At 41.5% G+C, this 20,650-nt stretch overlaps 1 long non-coding RNA gene across 2 annotated transcripts in view; it reads left to right on the top strand.

Annotated features, from left to right (window-relative positions):
- The first annotated feature begins 587 nt into the window (after positions 1–587).
- The window catches only part of LOC120101704 (uncharacterized), a 107,988-nt gene continuing 87,925 nt past the window's right edge, over positions 588–20,650 (top strand). The window contains exon 1 of one of the 2 annotated variants that reach the window (XR_015683843.1): positions 588–655. This is a non-coding gene — a long non-coding RNA (uncharacterized LOC120101704). Of the gene's footprint in view, positions 656–13,646; positions 13,998–20,650 lie in introns of those variants that run through there. The other variant, XR_015683844.1, reaches the window with a different exon arrangement.

Here is a 20,650-nt window from a genome sequence, read left to right on the forward strand (position 1 = left end):
CAACCTGCAAATATCTCTTTTGTAAATAGATAAACACAATTTTATATATAGAACTACCATGAGAATTACACACACACACACACACACACACACACACACACACACACACACGTACATACGTACGTCCTGGTCTACTGATCCAAAGATAGTGACATAATGTGAGCCAAGATTTTATATAAGGTCACTTGCTACCCAGATCGCCCCTCATTCAGGTTATCTGCTACCCATTGCGCCTAATAAATTACCTCATAATAGAGGTGTTTAAAACAATGCATATGTACTATGTCTTATATGTCTGCCATGGTTCCCAGTAGTACTGCTGGTCATCTGAAAGAATATATAAGAACTGCAAGCTCTAGAGGTAGCTGAGATGGAGGCTAATTCTGCTCCATGTGGAGATTCATCCTCCAGGAAACTAGCTAGCTCGGGCTGGTCAAATGGTAACTGAACAATGAGGAGAGACTCATGCTTGGCCTTTGATGTTTATGGAGAGAACAACTAAAACACCTGTTTTGTCATGTTCCATTAACAGAAACAAGTCAAAAGCTGGATGCAAACTCGTGAAACAATGAAAGATTCTTGGTGTCAGAATCTGCAAAGAATATCACAAAGCAGAAAAGAATGGAGGTGTACTTTACAGTCACTGTATCATATGGTAGGTACCACAAGCTACCTGAAGACCTGGTAACTTAGAAACACCAGGCAAGAAACACAGATCACATAGGACCCATGCGATTACTTCTTATTACTTCTTAATTCTGTTGGCTAAGCTCGGGTGTAATAAGTTTCTCAATCAGTGTGTGAGTGTTTTGTCAAATGCATGGTGCCTATACTGAGTTGGAGAGAAGGCAAAGAAGAAGGCTTTGGGGTCTTTTCTTTGAACAACTTGCAGCCAAATGCACCAGCAATGCCATGGAAGGCAAAGCCAGGAGAGAACCAGCATGAGTCACTAGATGTGGAAAACTGTGTGATGAGAAGAGCCTACTCAAGAAAGCAGTGGCAGAGCCCAGCCTGAGCTTGACCCACAGGGCTCTCTAGAGTATATTTGCTTTGCTCTTGGTCCTCCTGAAGGCTGGAGCCCTGTGGTTTGGGACATCTGTACTATCACTAGCTGGCTGTGTGGATATCAGTTTGGACCCCTATCCCTTGGGGGTGAAATGGGTGACCTTAGGATAGACTTGAAGAACACAGGTACCTCTTTTATTAACACAGGTCAGAGAAACTGAGGGTGGATGTAGAAATCAGACACTGGAGACCTGGGTAAGGCTTTAGACTGCTATTTAGCACTCCCTCACAGTAGAATGATTGTTCTACCCTGTGCAGGCCACTGTGTTTGGTGCTTCCTTCATTTCCCGCACTAAATCTTTGCCAGTAATTGAAAGTTGCCATGCAAAATTACAACCTTCAAGGTTTCAACACAGGAAAGTTAAGTCATTAGATCATATGGTGAAGGTGGCTGTGCTGGAGCCTGAGCAAGGAAGTTTCCCCTCTACTGTTTCATGTGCTGTCCCCTGTTTGCTGCCTGCTTGTCTGATGCTCCTCTTAGCAACTGTAGGTTTCCATGGAGCAGCGAGGGGACAGTATTCTAGGTCCCCTGTTTCAGGAAATCCGAATGAAGCTGGTAAAGAAAAGGGAATGTTTCATCAGCTAAAAGAAAATTTTAATCGATGTGCTTAATTAGGTCAGATACCCATTTTCCTCTGAGTCTTTTCTAGTTCTTTGAAGTCAAAGGCCGCACTGGAGAGGGAGAGGAGAAAATATTGGAAAGAGAGTTGGAAAGAAGCAGCTGGCATACTTAAAAAAATATTCCATTGGTTCTTTTAGAGGGTTGAATTCAAATAAAGTTAGCTATCAACCCTATCGACACAAAAAAATGCTTAAAATAAAATGTAGGGCAATCCCCCGAAGGAGGAAGATCTCCTTCAGCATGGAGAAGACTTTCCCAACTTGTTAACAGCTCCACTCTTACCCTCTCTCCCTGCAATACCGATCAAGTTTCCAGCCAGTCCAAACATTCCCCAGTGGTTTAGTTATTTTAGGTAAAATAGGAGATTCCATATAGATTTGAAATTTTCCAAGGAGGAAGCACCCTGATGTGGTGGCTCTGGGGGTTTGATCTGCAGCTTCAGGTGGCTCTGCTTAGCACAGGTTGCCCTTAATCTGTGTTAGTATGTGCAGTGGCCAGTGACAGGTGTGAACTTGAATCATGGTTAGTATGACTAAAGAACTCAGCTTGTCTTTTTCCTTTGTGTGTGTGTGTGTGTGTGTGTGTGTGTGTGTGTGTGTGTGTGTGTTTGATGTATGTTTGTATATGTGTTTGTATGAATGTGTGCATGTGTGTTTTCAGGTGTGAGAGAGGATAGAGCCAGAGATCATAATCATAGTTAAGTGTCTTCTTCAGTTTTTCTCCAGCTTATTTTTTGAGTCAGAGTCTTTCACTGAAACTTGAGTTCACTACCTGAGCACACTGCTTAGTAAGCCCCTGAGATCTGCTCCTTTCTTCCTTCCCAGTCAGGGATCACAGACATGTGCCCCTTGCAACCAACTTTTTATATAATTTCTGGGATCCAAGCTCAGGACCTCTTGCTTGCACAAAGAGTGCTTTACTGACTGAGCCATTTCCCCAGCCCCAAGCACTCAGTGCTGACTTTACTTCATTTGAATGGTTGTTTACATTCTAGCACTCACATGGCTACGTGAACATAAAAAAGAAAAAGGTTAAAGATTATGTATGCCTCCCTATGTCCACACTCCACTGTGAACTCCACTGTGTGTCCCGTCAAAAGGTGGATTCCATTTTCTGGCACTGTCCTCTTAGCCAGCCTTGTAACTTGCCACATGGCTACTCAGTAGAAACTCAGCAGGATTTTAAGCTTCTGTGAATATGGTTCTTTCAAATAAGTACTTAAAATAAGAAACCTATATCCCATCGCCTTTTCAAATAGGTGAAGAAACCAGGTATGTTTGCTAAACTTGGCTCCATAACCAACCGCCCCATGACACTGGCTTAAAATAACAGTGATTTACTGAGCTCATGATACTGTGGCTAACAAATTTAGGATGGGTGTAGCAGGACAGCTTTGTTACTCTGTGCTAAATTTGTGCTTTTGTGGGCAGATCCTGCCCAATTGAGAGTGGCTAGGATAGGGTGACCTCAGCCACATGGTTTATCCTCCCAGCATGGGGAACCCACCTCTGAAGAGCTAGCCCAGCCCAAGATGACTGAGCACGTTTCAACAAAGGCATCATCACTGTACAAGTGGCTGTGACCAGCTCTGAGGATATAAGCAATGTCACTTGTGCTATGTGCTATTGATCAAAGCATGTTAGAAGGCTGGATAGGGTGACAGTAGCAGAAGGTGGATCCCACCCTTTGGTGGGACACACAGTGGAGTTTATTTCAGAGTGTGGATATAGGGAAGAATACACAATTGTGGAATGTTTTATCCTTAGTGATTCTGAATGACAAAATATTAAATAGTTGGCTTGAGGAAAGTAAACGAACTTTTAGGACAACCTACTCCCCACCATGAGATCCTGGCTGTCGGTTTATTTCTTGTAGTCTCTGTGTAGGTTTTGCTCTCGTGGATCCTACTTTCCTTATCTACAGAAAGAGACAGAGAAGATTTAACTTCCTCTCCTCCTACCAGCTCCCTATTGGTATTGTGGTTGGACTTCTTGGCTATCCTCAGGGAGGGCACCTGAACCAAAGGGGCAGTAATGGTTGAGCAGACTTCTGTAAGCCCTGTCAAGTACCTAAGAGTAGCCTCTTTGGAAAGGGCTGTTGAAAGACCAGAAGAAACTATTCAGGAAAAAAATAATAAAGGTGAGTCTTTACAGTAGTGCTCAGCTTTTTGAAGAAAGGTCACAAAAGACTGAATTTGGAAAGGATAGATTTTTTTTTCTTGTAGGGTTTTCTAATTTATAATCTTACTGCTTCCTTTCCTTTTTGCAACTATACAACTATGTTGCCCATGAGTCAAGTAATCTAAATATCTTCCCAGTTTCAGAAGCTTAACAATATTTTCATATTGATCTACCATCTGCTAAATCAAGCCTTGCAGATCTGTGAGCAGCACTGCCAGTGAAATTCCTCTGCTAGAAAAGGGCTGCTGTTCCTGTTTCCTGTTTCACAGGTCATGAATCTCCAGGATGGCATTCCTGCTGACGGAAACGCCTCTGAGCGGCCAACTCACGACTGTCAGTTCAAATGTGTGTATTTTGCCAAATCGCTGGCTTACAAGTCTTCACTTGTGAAATAAACAAAATGAGTATGAGGGAAAAGATTCAGGGGAACGCAGCTGTAGGTGACACTCATGTAAAAATGATCAAGATGAGAAAAGGAGGGAGGGTTGGAAGGAATGAAGGAGCAGGGCAGGAGTAGATAGTGGAAGGTCAGGAGAGAGCAAAAGCAGCTAGCACAGGAGGGAAGGAGAAGAGGATGGCTACAGACAAGAAAGTAGGGGATGAGAGAGGGAGGGGGACAGAGGAAGGAGGAAGAACATGTGGGGTGAAGGAGGGGAGAAGAGAACAGGAGAGAGTGGGTAATGGAGAGGATCAGCAGGAGTCAGAATCAGTACCACACCCAAGTGCTGCTCTGTCCTCCACACCAGCTTTCCAGATGTGGTGGACTCTTAGGGTAGCTAAGCTGCTTTTAGTGATTGAACTGAACAGAAGCCAGATGAAAGGATTCTGGGTTTGTTCTGACCCTCTTGCCTGTGTGACTGCTGATGAAAAGATTGTCATCTGTAGATATTTGTCTTTTCACACAGAATCATGGGAGGGTGATGTTTGCTCTTAAGAAAAACCTTTTCAGAGTAGGGATTTCTTCTGTGTGTGGTTTTGTTGTTTTGTGTAGGGGTGGTTTTTGTTTCTTGTTTTTGACATAGTCTTGCTATGGAGCTCAGGCTAGTCTGGAACTCATAAAACTCTTATCTCCAAAGAGCCAGGATTATTGGTGTGCCTTTCCACTACCCAGGTTCTCATGAGATTTTATTTATTAAAAAACAATACATATTATATTGTATAGATATATTATATATGTGTATATATGTATATCTTATATATGCAATATATAATATGTAATTATATATTATATATATTACAGATTATCAGATCCAGCCTATGCTAGTTGGAAACATCTGGGTTACACAATCTTCCTTAGATTACAATGACTAAAATCAGACTCTAAGATGAAGGTTCCTGAGTTAATGGTCTAAGAAGAAACATGCTTTCAGAATGAGTGGGGAAGACAGAATGTTGAAGGCTTAAGGTTGAACAAAACATGCATTTGGGACAATCTGCGCTTCAGTCTGATCCCTAGATGTCTCTGGAGCATTAATTAGCCACCAAAATTTATCCCCACCAAAATAAGGGACTTAGGTTTTCATAGTCTTAGCTAGAGGTCAGCTGAAAAGAAAGGTATAGGATTGACGATATGGGCATGAGAGCAGAAAGTATCATTAAATTGGGAGGGGGCAGCAGAAGGGACATTTAAAAGTCTGGGGTGGTGACAATGCCTCTCACAGTTTAGCAGGGAACTCTGAAACTTAGGGTTTAGGCAGGTACCTGGTCCACAGAAAGAACAGTCATTCTAGACTACTGGTTAGACAGTAGCCACATCAAGTAGCACACACAGAGAATAGCAGTACCTTCTCATCACTGCCGACACAGGAGGGTCTATGAACCCCAGGTCTAATTTTAGCTTATGTCACCTCCAGGCAAAATCTGAGTGTTGGTTTATCACTGGGCTGTGGAATGACTTCCTTCAATTTTTAGTCTCCCTTGCCATGGCAACGATCTTCATGAGAATCCAGACAGTTCTTTCTGGAAAGAAGCAGTAAGAATAATGTCTTGCCTGTTGTTACTAGATGAATATTAGACAATTGACCCTTCTTTCAAATTATTGTTAGTATTTCAAACTAATAGTTTTCAAGTTTTGTGTTCCATAGTTCTTGCCCTTACTCTTCTCTGCCCTAGTGGCCCCTTTGTCTCTGTCCCCTTTCTCCCCATCCTGCCTCCCTTCCCTCCATGTGCTCATAGCCAGCCTTTGTTTCTCCTCCCTTCTACTCTTCTTCTTTTATTAAACATTTACATGTGGAACCAAAAAAAAAAAAAGGTTTTGTTCCATGTCCTTTAAGGCCCCGATTCAATGGGATTTGCTATTGAAATATAACTCAGCTTTTTTCTAAAGAAGATAACAAATATCATAAAATAGAAAAAAAGGAAATTAGATTTAAATAAGCAAGAGCTGAGAAATAATAAAAGAAGAATGATTAAATTAACTGAACTGTACTTTGAAGGATTGGCTTTCTGGGCAGTGTGCTACACGACTCAGACTATATAGAGTAGACACATACATGTGCACATATATTCATATGTGCGCATGAGCAAACACACACACACAAGCAATGTATGTATGATATAGTTCATGATTTTAATTGAAGTTATTTTAAGTTTGTACGAGCCCCCATATCAAGACTTAATACAACATGATCTTCCTGGAGATTTTACAGGTTGTCTGTTAAGGATACATCCTATGCTGACTTGAGTAAGGTAGCTACTGACCTACTTGACATCATTCCTTCCCAGAATCACTAAATTTGCATAAAAATTAATATGAAAAGTGTGATGAGCCTCCAGGCAGATGGATATCTTTGACTAATTAGTTATAAATGGTGACAACTTGGTGATACACTTCTTTTTTTTTTTTTTTTTTTTGGTTTTGGACTTCTTTTTTTTTTTATTAACTTGAGTATTTCTTATATACATTTCAAGTGTTATTCCCTTTCCCGTTTTCTGGGCAAACATCCCCCTAGTCCCTCCCCCTCCCCTTCTTTATGGGTGTTCCCCTCCCCATCCTCCCCCCCATTGCCGCCCTCCCCCCAACAATCACGTTCACTGGGGGTTCAGTCTTAGCAGGATCAAGGGCTTCCCCTTCCACTGGTGATCTTACTAGAATATTCATTGCTACCTATGAGGTCAGAGTCCAGGGTCAGTCCATGTATAGTCCTTAGGTAGTGGCTTAGTCCCTGGAAACTCTGGTTGCTTGGCATTGTTGTTCATATGGGGTCTCGAACCCCTTAAAGTTCTTCCAGTGTTTTCTCTGATTCCTTCAATGGGGGACCTATTCTCAGTTCAGTGGTTTGCTGCTGGCATTCGCCTATGTATTTGCTGTATTCTGGCTGTGTCTCTCAGGAGAGATCTACATCCGGCTCCTGTTGGCCTGCACTTCTTTGCTTCATCCATCTTGTCTAATTGGATGGTTGTATATGTATGGGCCACATGTGGGGCAGGCTCTGAATGGGTGTTCCTTCAGTCTCTGTTTTAATCTTTGCCTCTCTATTCCCTGCCACGGGTATTCTTATTCCCCTTTTAAAGAAGGAGTGAAACATTCACATTTTGATCATCCGTCTTGAGTTTCATTTGTTCTAGGCATCTAGGGTAATTCAAGCATTTGGGCTAATAGCCACTTATCAATGAGTGCATACCATGTGTGTGTTTCTGTGATTGGGTTACCTCACTTAGGATGATATTTTCCATTTCCAACCATTTGCCTACGAATTTCATAAAGTCATTGTTTTTGATAGCTGAGTAATATTCCATTGTGTAGATGTACCACATGTTCTGTATCCATTCCTTTGTTGAAGGGCATCTGGGTTCTTTCCAGCTTCTGGCTATTATAAATAAGGCTGCTATGAACATAGTGGAGCACGTGTCTTTTTTTATATGTTGGAGCATCTTTTGGGTATATGCCCAAGAGAGGTATAGCTGGATCCTCAGGCAGTTCAATGTCCAATTTTCTGAGGAACCTCCAGACTGATTTCCAGAATGGTTGTACCAGTCTGCAATCCCACCAACAATGGAGTAGTGTTCCTCTTTCTCCGCATCCTCGCCAGCATCTGCTGTCATCTGAGTTTTTGATCTTAGCCATTCTCACTGGTGTGAGGTGAAATCTCAGGGTTGTTTTGATTTGCATTTCCCTTATGACTAAAGATGTTGAACATTTCTTTAGGTGTTTCTCAGCCATTCGGCATTCTTCAGCTGTGAATTCTTTGTTTAGCTCTGAACCCCATTTTTTAATAGGGTTATTTGTCTCCCTGCAGTCTAACTTCTTGAGTTCTTTGTATATTTTGGATATAAGGCCTCTATCTGTTGTAGGATTGGTAAAGATCTTTTCCCAATCTGTTGGTTGCCGTTTTGTCCTAACCACAGTGTCTTTTGTCTTACAGAAGCTTTGCAGTTTTATGAGATCCCATTTGTCGATTCTTGATCTTAGAGCATAAGCCATTGGTGTTTTGTTCAGGAAATTTTTTCCAGTGCCCATGTGTTCCAGATGCTTCCCTAGTTTTTCTTCTATTAGTTTGAGTGTATCTGGTTTGATGTGGAGGTCCTTGATCCACTTGGACCTAAGCTTTGTACAGGGTGATAAGCATGGATCGATCTGCATTCTTCTACATGTTGACCTCCAGTTGAACCAGCACCATTTGCTGAAAATGCTATCTTTTTTCCATTTGATGGTTGTGGCTCCTTTGTCAAAAATCAAGTGCCCATAGGTGTGTGGGTTCATTTCTGGGTCTTCCTTTCTGTTCCATTGGTCTATCTGTCTGTGTCTGTACCAATACCACACAGCTTTTATCACTATTGCTCTGTAATACTGCTTGAGTTCAGGGATAGTGATTCCCCCTGAAGTCCTTTTATTGTTGAGGATAGTTTTAGCTACCCTGGGTTTTTTGTTATTCCAGATGAATTTGCAAATTGCTCTGTCTAGCTCTTTGAAGAATTGGATTGGTATTTTGATGGGGATTGCATTGAATCTGTAGATTGCTTTTGGTAAAATGGCCATTTTTACTATATTAATCCTGCCAATCCATGAGCATGGGAGATCTTTCCATCTTCTGAGGTCTTCTTCAATTTCTTTCTTCAGAGTCTTGAAGTTCTTATTGTACAGATCTTTTACTTGCTTGGTTAAAGTCACACAGAGGTACTTTATATTATTTGGGTCTATTACGAAGGGTGTCGTTTCCCTAATTTCTTTCTCGGTTTGTTTCTCTTTTGTGTAGAGGAAGGCTACTGATTTATTTGAGTTAATTTTATACCCAGCCACTTTGCTGAAGTTGTTTATCAGCTTTAGTAGTTCTCTGGTAGAACTTTTGGGATCACTTCAATATAGTATCTTATCATCTGCAAATAGTGATACACTTCTGAACACATTTAGTGCTGATGATGCTCTACAAATACAGGGATAAAGTATCATTCTCTAGAGGGCTGGGATGGGAGGAGGCAAGTGGCTTGTAAATCTGGTGTGTTGACTCTAGAAAAGGAACAAAGATAAAGAGTAGGACACTCAGAACATCTAAGGGACCAGCCCTATTTGCAATAGTCCCAAAGTCTTCCTGTGTTGTGTCAGTACCTGTACTTTTCCTCCTCCTGACCCTGAGGACTAGAGACATTCTGTCCATTAGTCACAGCCATATACCAGATCCCCATGGTCTGGACTTTCGCACATCTGCTCCTCTTTGCTTCTGGCACAGTCTGATCTCCATATGGACAAGAATCTCCTGAAGGGGTTGATAACCTAGATACCTGGGTCACATTCCCAATGACTCAGATCCTGCAATCTGACCAGATCCTTGGTGAGGAGGATGTCCCTAAGGCAGGGGCCTCCCTTGGAGTAATCCTACACTAAGAAAATGACACAGGACTCAGGACTCCAATCCTGCCTGTTGTATTTTAAAAGATAAAAGGAGGGGGAATTATGCTCTATGGGGGTCTGGGGAAAGGGGGTGCCTCATTGGGTCCATGATGAGGCATCCCTTCCCTCTGAGGGACCAGCCACATGATGGTATAGTATAGAATAGAGTTTATTCAGGGCGTGGGGAAGGGAGTTGAGAGGGGAGCAGAGAGAGAGAGAGAGAGAGAGAGAGAGAGAGAGAGAGAGAGAGAGAGGAGAAGGAGATGAGTAGAGGCCAGCCCTGAGCACATGGAGAGAAGAGGAGGAATGGGGAGAGAAGGAACAAAGGGCAAGAGAATAAGAACAAGGGAGAACAAGAGCAAGAGTAAGAGAGTGAGGAGGGGGAAAGCAGCCCCTTTTATAGTGTCAGGAATACCTGACTGTTGCCAGGGAACTGAGGGTGGAGCATACCTGGCTGTTACCAGGTAACTGTGGAGGTGGAGCTCAGACAGAATGCTAACACTGCCTCCTATGAGCCAGTCCTAGCCTGTCCAACATCTTCTTTCCTTCTTTACAAGTATCTAGATGTTTGTGTTCTTTTGTAAAATAAAAACATCTGCCACAGCAATGGCACCAGTTGCATAGTAATTTGCACAAGTGCCCAAATTTAAAGAGGACAAGTATTTAGTGTGTCAATTTATTCCACCCTATCTGTACTTTATTAAGTCACACCCATTGTTTTCTCAGGGTATCTGTTGTCTCTAAGTTCATGTAAATTCAATAATGTTAAGCTTTGTAAAGACTGTGCCTTAATGCAGATGTGTGATGCTGACAATGGAAAGCCCAAGGCCCAGTGACAGCCTCTATAGAGAATGATAGAGATTCTTCAGAGACCCCACAGAAGGTCATCTGCCAAGTCTCCATGAGGAAGTTAACTTAGCTTCTCAAAAGGTAACATGAGCATGTGGAATAGGTAAGGAAAGTCTTTAGGTCTCTTTTCGGGAATAAAGAGACGTTAGAAAACCAGGAGCCTTTAGTCTAACAACCTAGAGAAATCTATCAAGAGGTTAGGCTAAAGGTGGTGGTTAGGAACATGTGATAGTCTTGCTGGGGACCCAGGTTGAGATTGCAACAGCCATATGATGGTTCACAACTATCCTTAACTCTACGTCTAATGGATCCCATAGTGTCTTGAGATCTCATAGCCCTGAGCTGTGTAGGCATGCACATGGGGTATTTACAGACATACAGGGGAAGCATCAAACATGTAGGAACAAATGCATCTAAAAAACGATAAAGATGTTAAAAATGCAAAAATGTCACTAGAGTTATGCTTAGAAAAACTCTATTTTCAGTTCCTATTGTTTTGCTCCTTTTTCCTTTCTTTAAGACACTTGTGTAGTTGACTCTGAATCAAAGTGTAACCTAGTAATTGGATTTCTGTGTTACTCTGCTTTTCCTGTGCTTGTATCAGTTCGTTCATCCTCGAGATTAAAGTATCGAACAGTGTGATGTCCAATGGTCCAATGGGTGCTCGGCTAATGTTGGTAATTGCCATTACTACCATACTCCTGTCATAGTGAGTACAGGGACTGGCCATGGGAGGGCTATCACTGGAAGGCCGCTCTCACTTGTCCTTTCCAATATGATGAAGCCAGTGTAATCTAAGCTTATATGCTTTTGCTGTCAGCTACTGATTTTTTCCATTCCTTCAACAACTATCTATTCATGATATATTGTTTAGTTGTATAATGGAGAAATTATTAATATTATATGTAATAGTATAGTATATATTATATAGAGGTAGCATAGCATATATTATAAAATAGAGCTGTAAAACTTTAAACTGTTGTGCCTATTTTTTGAGAAATGCTTAACAAAACTGTTAGCCAACATGACACTCCAACTTATAATTAATAATAATAATGATGATAATAGTAATAAACATAAATACTACCGATTTTAGTGTTTAAGATTTGCTGGCACAGTGTCCTTCTATGCTATTAAACTGGTCTTGAATTTGCCACCCTTTTACCATGGCCTTCTTAGTGATGGGACCACAAGTGTTGCCACATGCTTGGCTTTTAATGAATTTTTAAATGTTACTGCTGTTTTAGTCTTATCAACTGTAGGTATATCAGTTAGTTCTGACTATGAAACAAGCATCCCCTAGCCTCAGAGAGAGAAAGCAATTAATTTGAGACTATAGATTAACTACCTGGTTTTGTTGTTTGAAGACAGACCTTGAGTCTATAATCATCTGGGAAACTGTACAAAGACTTGCTGCCCTTGGATGGCCTCCATGGATTGTCTTAAAGTGTGTATCCCTCCTAGCAGCACCAGACCTGGGCTTATTTACGATGACATGGCGAAGTTCCCAGAAGGATGTAAGCCTCTCAGGCTCACACCAAATACTGCCCTTGCTTCAGTTCCATTGCAAAAATTCCAATCGGCAAAAGCAAGTTATACAGGGAACCCCAAATCCAAGGCTGAGGAAACAGACTCCATACTTGGTAAGGAGGGAGGAAATGTCACTCTGCCAAGAGTGAAGAGAGAGGGGGTAGAGGAGAAATTCAGCTTTCTCTCATGTCAGTGCAGCCGAAGCAGGAAGTATAATTAATTTTGGGTTCCCCAGTCCTAGTCAATGGATTCGTTCTTTAATTCTGTTTTCTTTTCAGTGGTGAGACTAAGCATGTAGTAGGGATGACTTACTATGTAGGCACTCTACTACTGAACTCTGCCCCAATCTGTGAAGGTTATTTTTGACAGAGAATAAAATGTTACCTGCTCTTTCATGATATGATAATTCATATCGTGAAGGTTATTTTTTGACAGAGAATAAAATGTTACCTGCTCTTTCATGATATGATAATTCATATCTTCCCATCTTTTGGCTCTTCTGGAGTTTTAGGAGCATATTCGTTGGGATATGCATGGGCAGATCCCCCACCTTGAATACCTCTGAGTTTCTACCTGAAAATCAGTGAAGTACAATCACCTTGGCAAAGAAACAGAGACATTCTGAGGCATTTTGCTTTAATGCTTTACATGGGTGCCACTGATATTTTGTTCACCTGTCCCCTCTCATCATCAGCCAAGACTTCAGAGAAGACACTTCTGAGAAAACGAAGACACAGTTACTTGTGCTGTCTGATATTATTGTGGGGTCTGGTCTGGATGTTAAGACCTGTAGTTACAAAGGACTTTACAGAGCTCATGGAGCCAAAGCTAAAGTTGCAGTGTCATTCTGTACATGCCCTGGCGCGTTTCCTCCTGTCTGCAAGGCTCTGAGGAAAGTATAATGCTAGTCCTCATTACAGACCAGGAAAATAGAAGCACAGGGAAGTCAGAAACTTGATCAAAGTCCTTCAACTACACCCACAGTGTGGATTTGAACTTGCCTAACCATTATGTGGTTTTAGAAGCAAGTAACTCATTACTCTAATCAAATTTTAGAAGACATCACTAATGCCAGTGAGTTTGTGGTTACAGACTATACGTCAGCATAAATATAAGTACCTATTTTAACTTTTCCCAGGCAACCAACAATGAAAAGTGGTGTGGAGTAGGGGTGCCCATTTGCATCATTGATACAAAATCTCTGGCCTCAGATCTTGGGCCTCACCTCAGGATAAATCTGATCACTTTAACATTGCTGTGTGGTGGTATCTATGTGGCCTATAGGTTCAGTTTCACCATCATAAGCCAACCAAACAACAAATACAAACACCAGAAATGACCGTCAGCGACCTCACAAGTTATTGTGAGGATGAAGTAACACATTGAAAGCTCACATTCTACTCACTCTGGGTCACTAGCCAGGATTTGTTCCCTTCCTTCCTCATTTAAGGCGTTGCCCACTAGTGCTTGCCAATGATCTCACAGAACGAAAGGGCTACGAATGATTGCAATATCAGGAAGGGAGGTGATGTGGTTCGTACTAAGAATATCACCTAGAGAGCTTCTTAAAGACAAGGATCTATGGCTGTACTGGAGATCTGTTTCATCCTGTCATCTTGGAGTGGAGCTGAAAAAATCTGGTCATTCCACGGATCCTCATGTTCTCTGACATTTGCAATGAACCCTTTGCCTGGTCTAGATGACTCTCCTGGTAACACCCCCTTTTTATTCTATAGTTCTGTCTTCCTGGGCTCTCCCAGTCATTGCTCTCAGCTGGTGAGTATCTCCTCAGCTTTAACATGAAAGTACATCCTTTGCCTGCACTGATTTAACTTTTCTACCAGTGGTGTTGGCACCATTCTCATCCACACTGAACCCAAAAGGAAACTGAGAGCTGAAGAAACCTATAGACCTGGATTCCAAGGTGAGTGTTTTCCCCACTCCAGCCACAGAATACTCCTTGAAACTAATCTTTCTGAAGCCTCCCTCATCGGTATAAGAAGGAATGGTAGGGAAGTCTTTTGTCTCTTAAATCCATTCCAAGGTACTGAGATTGAATAAAAAATCAATCTGATGACTTCAGAAAACTCGCAGAGGACCCCATGGTTATTGGCTGATCGCTTAAGTCCTCTTACAACTGGAATATGCCAGGAAGTCCTAAGAGGAGGAAACAGGCTGGTGACTGGTTAGGAGGAAATACTGTCTTAAGTGCCTACAATTGAGAAACACAGCTGTAGGTAATTATTTGTTCCTTGCTATAAATAAAAAGAGCTTTAAGAACAACAAGAGAGAAAATACAGTTTAGAGAAGGGAGGGGAACCTCACAGGCAGTGTCCCATCAGCTGCTCTGGATGATAAAACCATGAGTAGGATCACCTCTTACCCTAGCACAGAGGTCTTTTCAGCAGCTGGTATAACAGGAGGACTGGTTACGGTCAGCTAAGCCTCAAAAGGGGGTGGTTATGTATACTTTCTTGCTCTACGATCTTGGCACAGAACCAACAACACATAGCCAAATACTTTATTGAGTGGAGAAAGAGAAAAAGACGGGGGTTGGGGATTTAGCTCAGTGGTAGAGCGCTTACCTAGGAAGCGCAAGGCCCTGGGTTCGGTCCCCAGCTCCGAAAAAAAAGAACCAAAAAAAAAAAAAAAAAAAAAAAAGAGAAAAAGACGCTGGGTTCTACCATGGGTGTTTATCTCCCCCTTTCCTTTGCCTCAGTCATCCAAGTCAAACTTGGATCCCTCCTTGGACATTGTTTAGGGCAGGTATGGCCCCAGGATATGGACAGTGGTGAGGACTTCATGTAATTTGAGGAAAATGTACTTGGACCTATTGAAACTGCTTCCAGCAACCAAGATTCTAGATTCTAGAACACCAGCTCTCCACTGGCAATGCACTCTTGGATTTGTAAAATGGCAAATAGCCTCAAGAATAGAAAAACAACATACCACCCCTCTCATCGGAATGATTGTGGTCAGATAGTCATTTTCAATGCCTAGATGTTGATGGTTTGGGGTTGAGAAATTATGGAAGTCCTAGATATTTGCTATTCAAGGTATGTCTTTGACCATCAGCACTATATCTCCTAGATACAGTGACCTCTGACCTACCACATCAGAATACGTATACTAGAACATATCCGAGCGACCCGTGTATATATTAAAGTTTGACAATCCCTAATCCACCAGAGATCTGAGCCTGAACTGGAGCTGCAGAGCTACTGTGTAAGAAAAGGGGAAAGGACCAAACAGAAAGGTCAGTCTGGTCGTAGTGCACAAACATTCTGGAAATGCCAGGAAAGATCATGCAAAGCATGTACTGCATGAACAAGGGCTGTTCTTTCATCCCAGGTCAGTTTAAAAACCAAATCACATTTCTTCAAAGCCTCTTGGGATCAGAACTCCAGACTACAGTGGAAAATAACAAAATGAGAATGGCCTTGCCTGGCTGTCACTTGCTAGGCAATCTTCCACAGTCAGGTGCCAGGTGACAGAAAACTTTCACCGTGATACTTTTCCAAACTATCAGCCATCACGACATCTTCTTTGAATAGATTAAGGAATGCAGCCATCAAGAAATGAATCCATAAGACACTCTACTTATCTGTAACCCACGATGATCCTGAAGGATATAGCTCCCATGCCCTAGAATTCATAGCAGACCTTTCAGAAATGGAGGTGACTGTGAAATTCAAATCACACTCACAACGTCTTGAGGTCCCACGTTAGGGTATGTTATCTTTTATGGAACGGAGCACACATGTCTCATGGTTTAAGGATGATTAGCAGAAAGTAAAATTCAAACCGTAATGAGATGCACAGAGCCCAGTCTGGAATCCCTGGTCTGGAGTCATATGGAATCTTTGCTGATCTGCACTCTGCTATCCATATAGAGTCTAAATCTCTTCCCTGCCTTTGATAATGGTCTCTATATTTCACCCTCTTGTAAAGCATCCTTCTATACCCATTCAGTGAGAAAACCTGGGACTCTGATGTGAGGTGGGTTACAATTTGGAGAAATTAAAAGAACTAATTGAACTCTAAATAGGACAGATACGAGCTATTTACTGAATTGAAATGAGGGAATTAAAATAAGTCGTTTATCTTGTATGAAATCTCAACAGGTCGAGATTGTCAGGGAGAGGCTGCCTCTCTTGTTTACATGCAAGGTTCATATTACTCAAGCTTTAATTGAAGATGCCAACACATGCTCTTCCCAGCCATGATGCTGCACCCACAACAAACACCAGGCCTATAATGTGTACTGTGAATGTTCCTAGCTCATGAAAGACTCTCTGTCTAGAAGCTTGAGCTTTCTTCCTTAATGTGCTACTGCAGATTGCCCAGGAGTGAAATCCACCCCAATTCTCATTCCTTTCCTTTCTTCCATTTCTGATTGCTCATCTAGAATCAGGCAGATCCTATTCTGATATCCCTTCCATGGGAGAAGGCCACCAGAAGAAATGCCTAAATATGTGGGACCAAATAGGATGTTAAGGTAGACCGCAAGTCTTTCTTATTGTCCATGACAATCAAGAACAGTGATGTCTGGAAGGACAGACCTACAAGAGCCAACACCCCTGAGGAAGGAATGAACTTGAACTTGGTACATTTATTTTTCTTAACAGCAAACATCTGTAGCACTTATCATGTGCCAGGGGCTGACGTGAACATTTGGCAGATAATGTCTCATCGACTCCTAGAAAGGGTCCTGGGAGGTACACCGTATTGACTTTTGTTCACACTATAGTTTTCAAATGACAAAGCGCGAGGCACAGAAAGTATAAGTAGCTTGTGAAGCAGAAGTAACACAAGAGGTGCAGCCAGGAGTCCAGCTCAAGTCTGCCCCTGAGGACTGTGCACAACCATTTTGCCAGTGATTAACAAACAGTTTCATTATGGGTTGCCAAGGATCTTTACAAAAATAAAAATAAAAACCTCATTTCTGGCTTCCAACCATGGAGATATAATTGGTTTGGGGTCAGAGGTAGGCAATATAATTTTTACCTTTTAGAATTTGCTTTTGACAATTTTGTACATATGTATACAGGTAAATAATGTATAAAATGCACTTTGATAATATTCACTCTCAGGTTTCCTCTCTTTGCCCCACCCACTTCCTCTAATTCTCTTCTTCATGGAACATATCTCCCTTTACTATCATTTTAAAAAAAAAAAAAAACATTGACTAAACTGAACCAATTAGAGTTAGGCATTGTATTTTAAAAGTTCATGGGTTATTGGAATGTACAATATATTTTCTGATCAAGGTACCCGTGTGGCAGTGGAACTTTTGAGGGTCTGAAGGAACACCAACGTAGAGAGGGAGACACCCTTCCCTCTTTCTAAAGTTGGTTGACATTTGAGTCAATGTATTTGCTAATCAGAAGCATGTACGTAAGGACAAAATGGATTATGGTGAATTATGCGTACCTGGTTTCAACAGAGACGTAATTTCTATCTGGTGTGTTGGTAGACCCACAGTGTATATGTAGCACTCACCCATGTCTGATATACCCTCATCTTGCTGGCTTTTTCAGGGATCTTACAAGGGCACAATGCCAGCCCTGCTGGTAAAGGGCAGAGATGAGTAGAGGTTGTCTCTGACCTCAGCAGCATTAGCTCATTGTCTTTGAAAGGGTCCCCTTTTTATTTTCTGCAGAAGCTGGTGTTGATTCAAAGCAGGCTTTGTTCACCACTGCAACACAGATTGGTTGATTAGTTCTGTGCTGTGTGCTCTGTTCACTGGGAAACTGGGGAGAGCCAGGTAGTGGTCTACTTCAGATCCTGAACCATTGTAATAGGCTCTGTTGTTCACTGAAACCATGAGCAGTGTGGAGTGCTAGAGAGGAACAAGATTTAGGTCTGTGATTTCACATTTTGGTCCAGATACATCCTTAATCTTTTATCAAGGTTGAAAACTGGGGCAGATTTCCCAGCACTTTGGTCCTCCTTGGCGGAAAGAACTCAGTAGATGAAGTTGACAAGCACATTTCTCTCACTCAAAGTTTCACTGGTATATAAGGAAGTTGATTAGGGTGTCCAAAACAGGTTGCCCAGAGAAGCCCCCTATATAAATGGATGAAATAGTGAAACAAGACCAAGGAAATGTTAGCTCCATATTGAATAAATACAAAGAGAAGGATGTGGACAGAATTTCCCAATGCTACACTCGGTGAGTTGTTGAACTGGAATTGCAAATGAGGGTGTCTTCACCCGTTGTGGCTGATTAAATGCCCCACCCCAATTCATGAGGAGGGAAGCCTTCTAAGGACTCCTCAATGGGCAGCGAAGTGATGAAAAGAGGTGATTAAGACACACATGCCACGGGAAGGCTCCACACTACTTACAATCAATGGTACAACATAACATTTTATGTGATTATAATGTTTCACGAGAGTAGCAAAGACTCTGCTGTAAAACGCCCCATCAGAGTCCCAGCTGGTAAGCCAGGGATTATGAAGCAGAGTTGCAGGTTGGGAAGCCGGTGCCATCCACATTCTCCATTAATGTTGTGTACAATTAGCTGTCACAAGGGCTGGCTCAGAGCTGACTCTCAGCATGAGGAGTTACAAGCTTTTCCACAGAGCAGTAAAGTCAGTAGGTGATTGTCAAAGACATCTGATTGTATTCTAGCTCTTTAATATTCTCAAAATTATGATCACACGTTTTCTTTCCTAGCTTCCAGTGCTTTGATTTCCTGAAAAATATTTTCCCCTTGAGGTAACATTTCAAATGTTGAGAGAATGTGATAACCATTAGATAAATAAATAAAAGAATAAAATAGGTAAGTGATGACTATAAAACTCAGCCTCTTAGCCATGAAGAGCACAGACAGTGCAACAATATTCATTCTTGTTAAGACGTAATAGACTCCTGAGGAAACCTTCCAAGCATTGTGTGTATATTAGATATACTAGGTCAAAATGCATATGTATACATACATACACACAAATATACATACATACATACATACATACATACATACATACACCGAATGTCAATGTAGTCATTCGACAAATCCTATTTTCTTAATCAAGAAACATTAGAATTCTGCTAATAACTAGCCTGCTTCATTTCCTTGAAATAGAAGAAAGGATCTCTCCTAGTTATGAAGTGGCAGTAATTATCAAGCCAGGCACAGATAATATGGGGAAATGTCCTTTCTCCTTTCCCACTGGGACAATTCTAATTCTAAAAGGAAAAAGGAGTGTACCAAGCCAATGGGAAGGTGATAGAACCAAGAGAATCAAATCCTGCTTCCTTTATCCAGCATAGGAGAGGGGGAGGGGAGGGAGGAGAAGGATCAGGATATAGATCTGAACTGACTGTAGAGTGATAAGGAAACAGGAAACAGAAGATAAGCATCTAAAGAAATAATGTATTAGAAAGGAAGAATATAAAAAATGGAATTTAAGTTGTTTTCAAATAAAAATAGACAAATCAAATCTATCTTTTGAGAAGTTTCAAGAAAAAATGTGATTTACAGTCTGGCTATGTTTTATCCTATTGTCTATGTGGAGACCACATAGTACCAATGAGTAAGGTATGTAGAACAGGTACCACAGAAGGTGTCATCTCATAGAACTCACAGTGCCTTATAATCCCCATGCTCTCCACTCCTCCCTGCTCAACCCTGTCCAGAACAGTCAACTGTGGCAGCCAGAATCTGGCTGGTAGGATTGAACTTTGGTATTCCTAATGAGTGGATAGGAAGACCTGACGATGAGGAGTAATAGGCTGGCACCTTATTGGTGGTAGATTAGCAGAAGAAATCACTCACAAAGTGGAGGGTACTAGGGTATAGTTGAGGTTACTGTTGAGGGAGAGTATTCTTTTGAATAAAGTTTGGGTGGGAACAGCTTGTTATTTGCTGTCAGAGTGGCTGTTTTATGTACCAAAGTTCTACCTAGGACTGGGATAATATAAAGAGTGTATAGGCTGCTTTATATGCCCTTTCAGTGAAGTGGATAAAGAGGGTTCACTCTGCAGGAACAGTTTCAACTTTTACATTTATCTAAGGTCATAAGAGGGAAGGAGAAAACATAGACACCAAGGTTGTTTATTTTTGCAGGTCTCCATCATTTGGCACAGTCATGCAACACCTGGGACATCTTCATAATTTAATTCCATATTTCCATAGACTGATCAGGTGCAACCTTAGCGTTGGTCTTTACCTGGCACTCTAAGCCATCATTAGTAATTTATTGGCAATGGCTCTGAAGTTGAACCTTAAAAAACAAAACAATTTAAATTTCAGGAAATAGAGATATAAGTGATATCCACCTGTATTGAACTAATATAATTATGGTTCTTATGGAAAGGAGGAATGAGCATAACTCATAACCATAACCTCTTTTGCAGATGGATCCCTTCAAATAATTGCAACTATGTTAGACCTTTGAGACAAGCATGCAATAGCTGGTACTTCACAGAAGCCACTGTTGAGTGGAGGGAGTGCAAAGGTGCCAGCTTCCTCTGGTATTACTTTTGGAGGGTCTACTGTCTGGTTACCAACTTAGTGTGTGCTGCGGTGTCATGATCCAGCTTTAATGTCTAGGAGACTCTGGCTGGAAC

The sequence above is a fragment of the Rattus norvegicus genome, chromosome 3 (genome assembly GCF_021556685.1).
Source record: "Rattus norvegicus strain SHRSP/BbbUtx chromosome 3, alternate assembly SHRSP_T2T, whole genome shotgun sequence".
NCBI classification, from domain to species: Eukaryota; Metazoa; Chordata; class Mammalia; order Rodentia; family Muridae; genus Rattus; species Rattus norvegicus.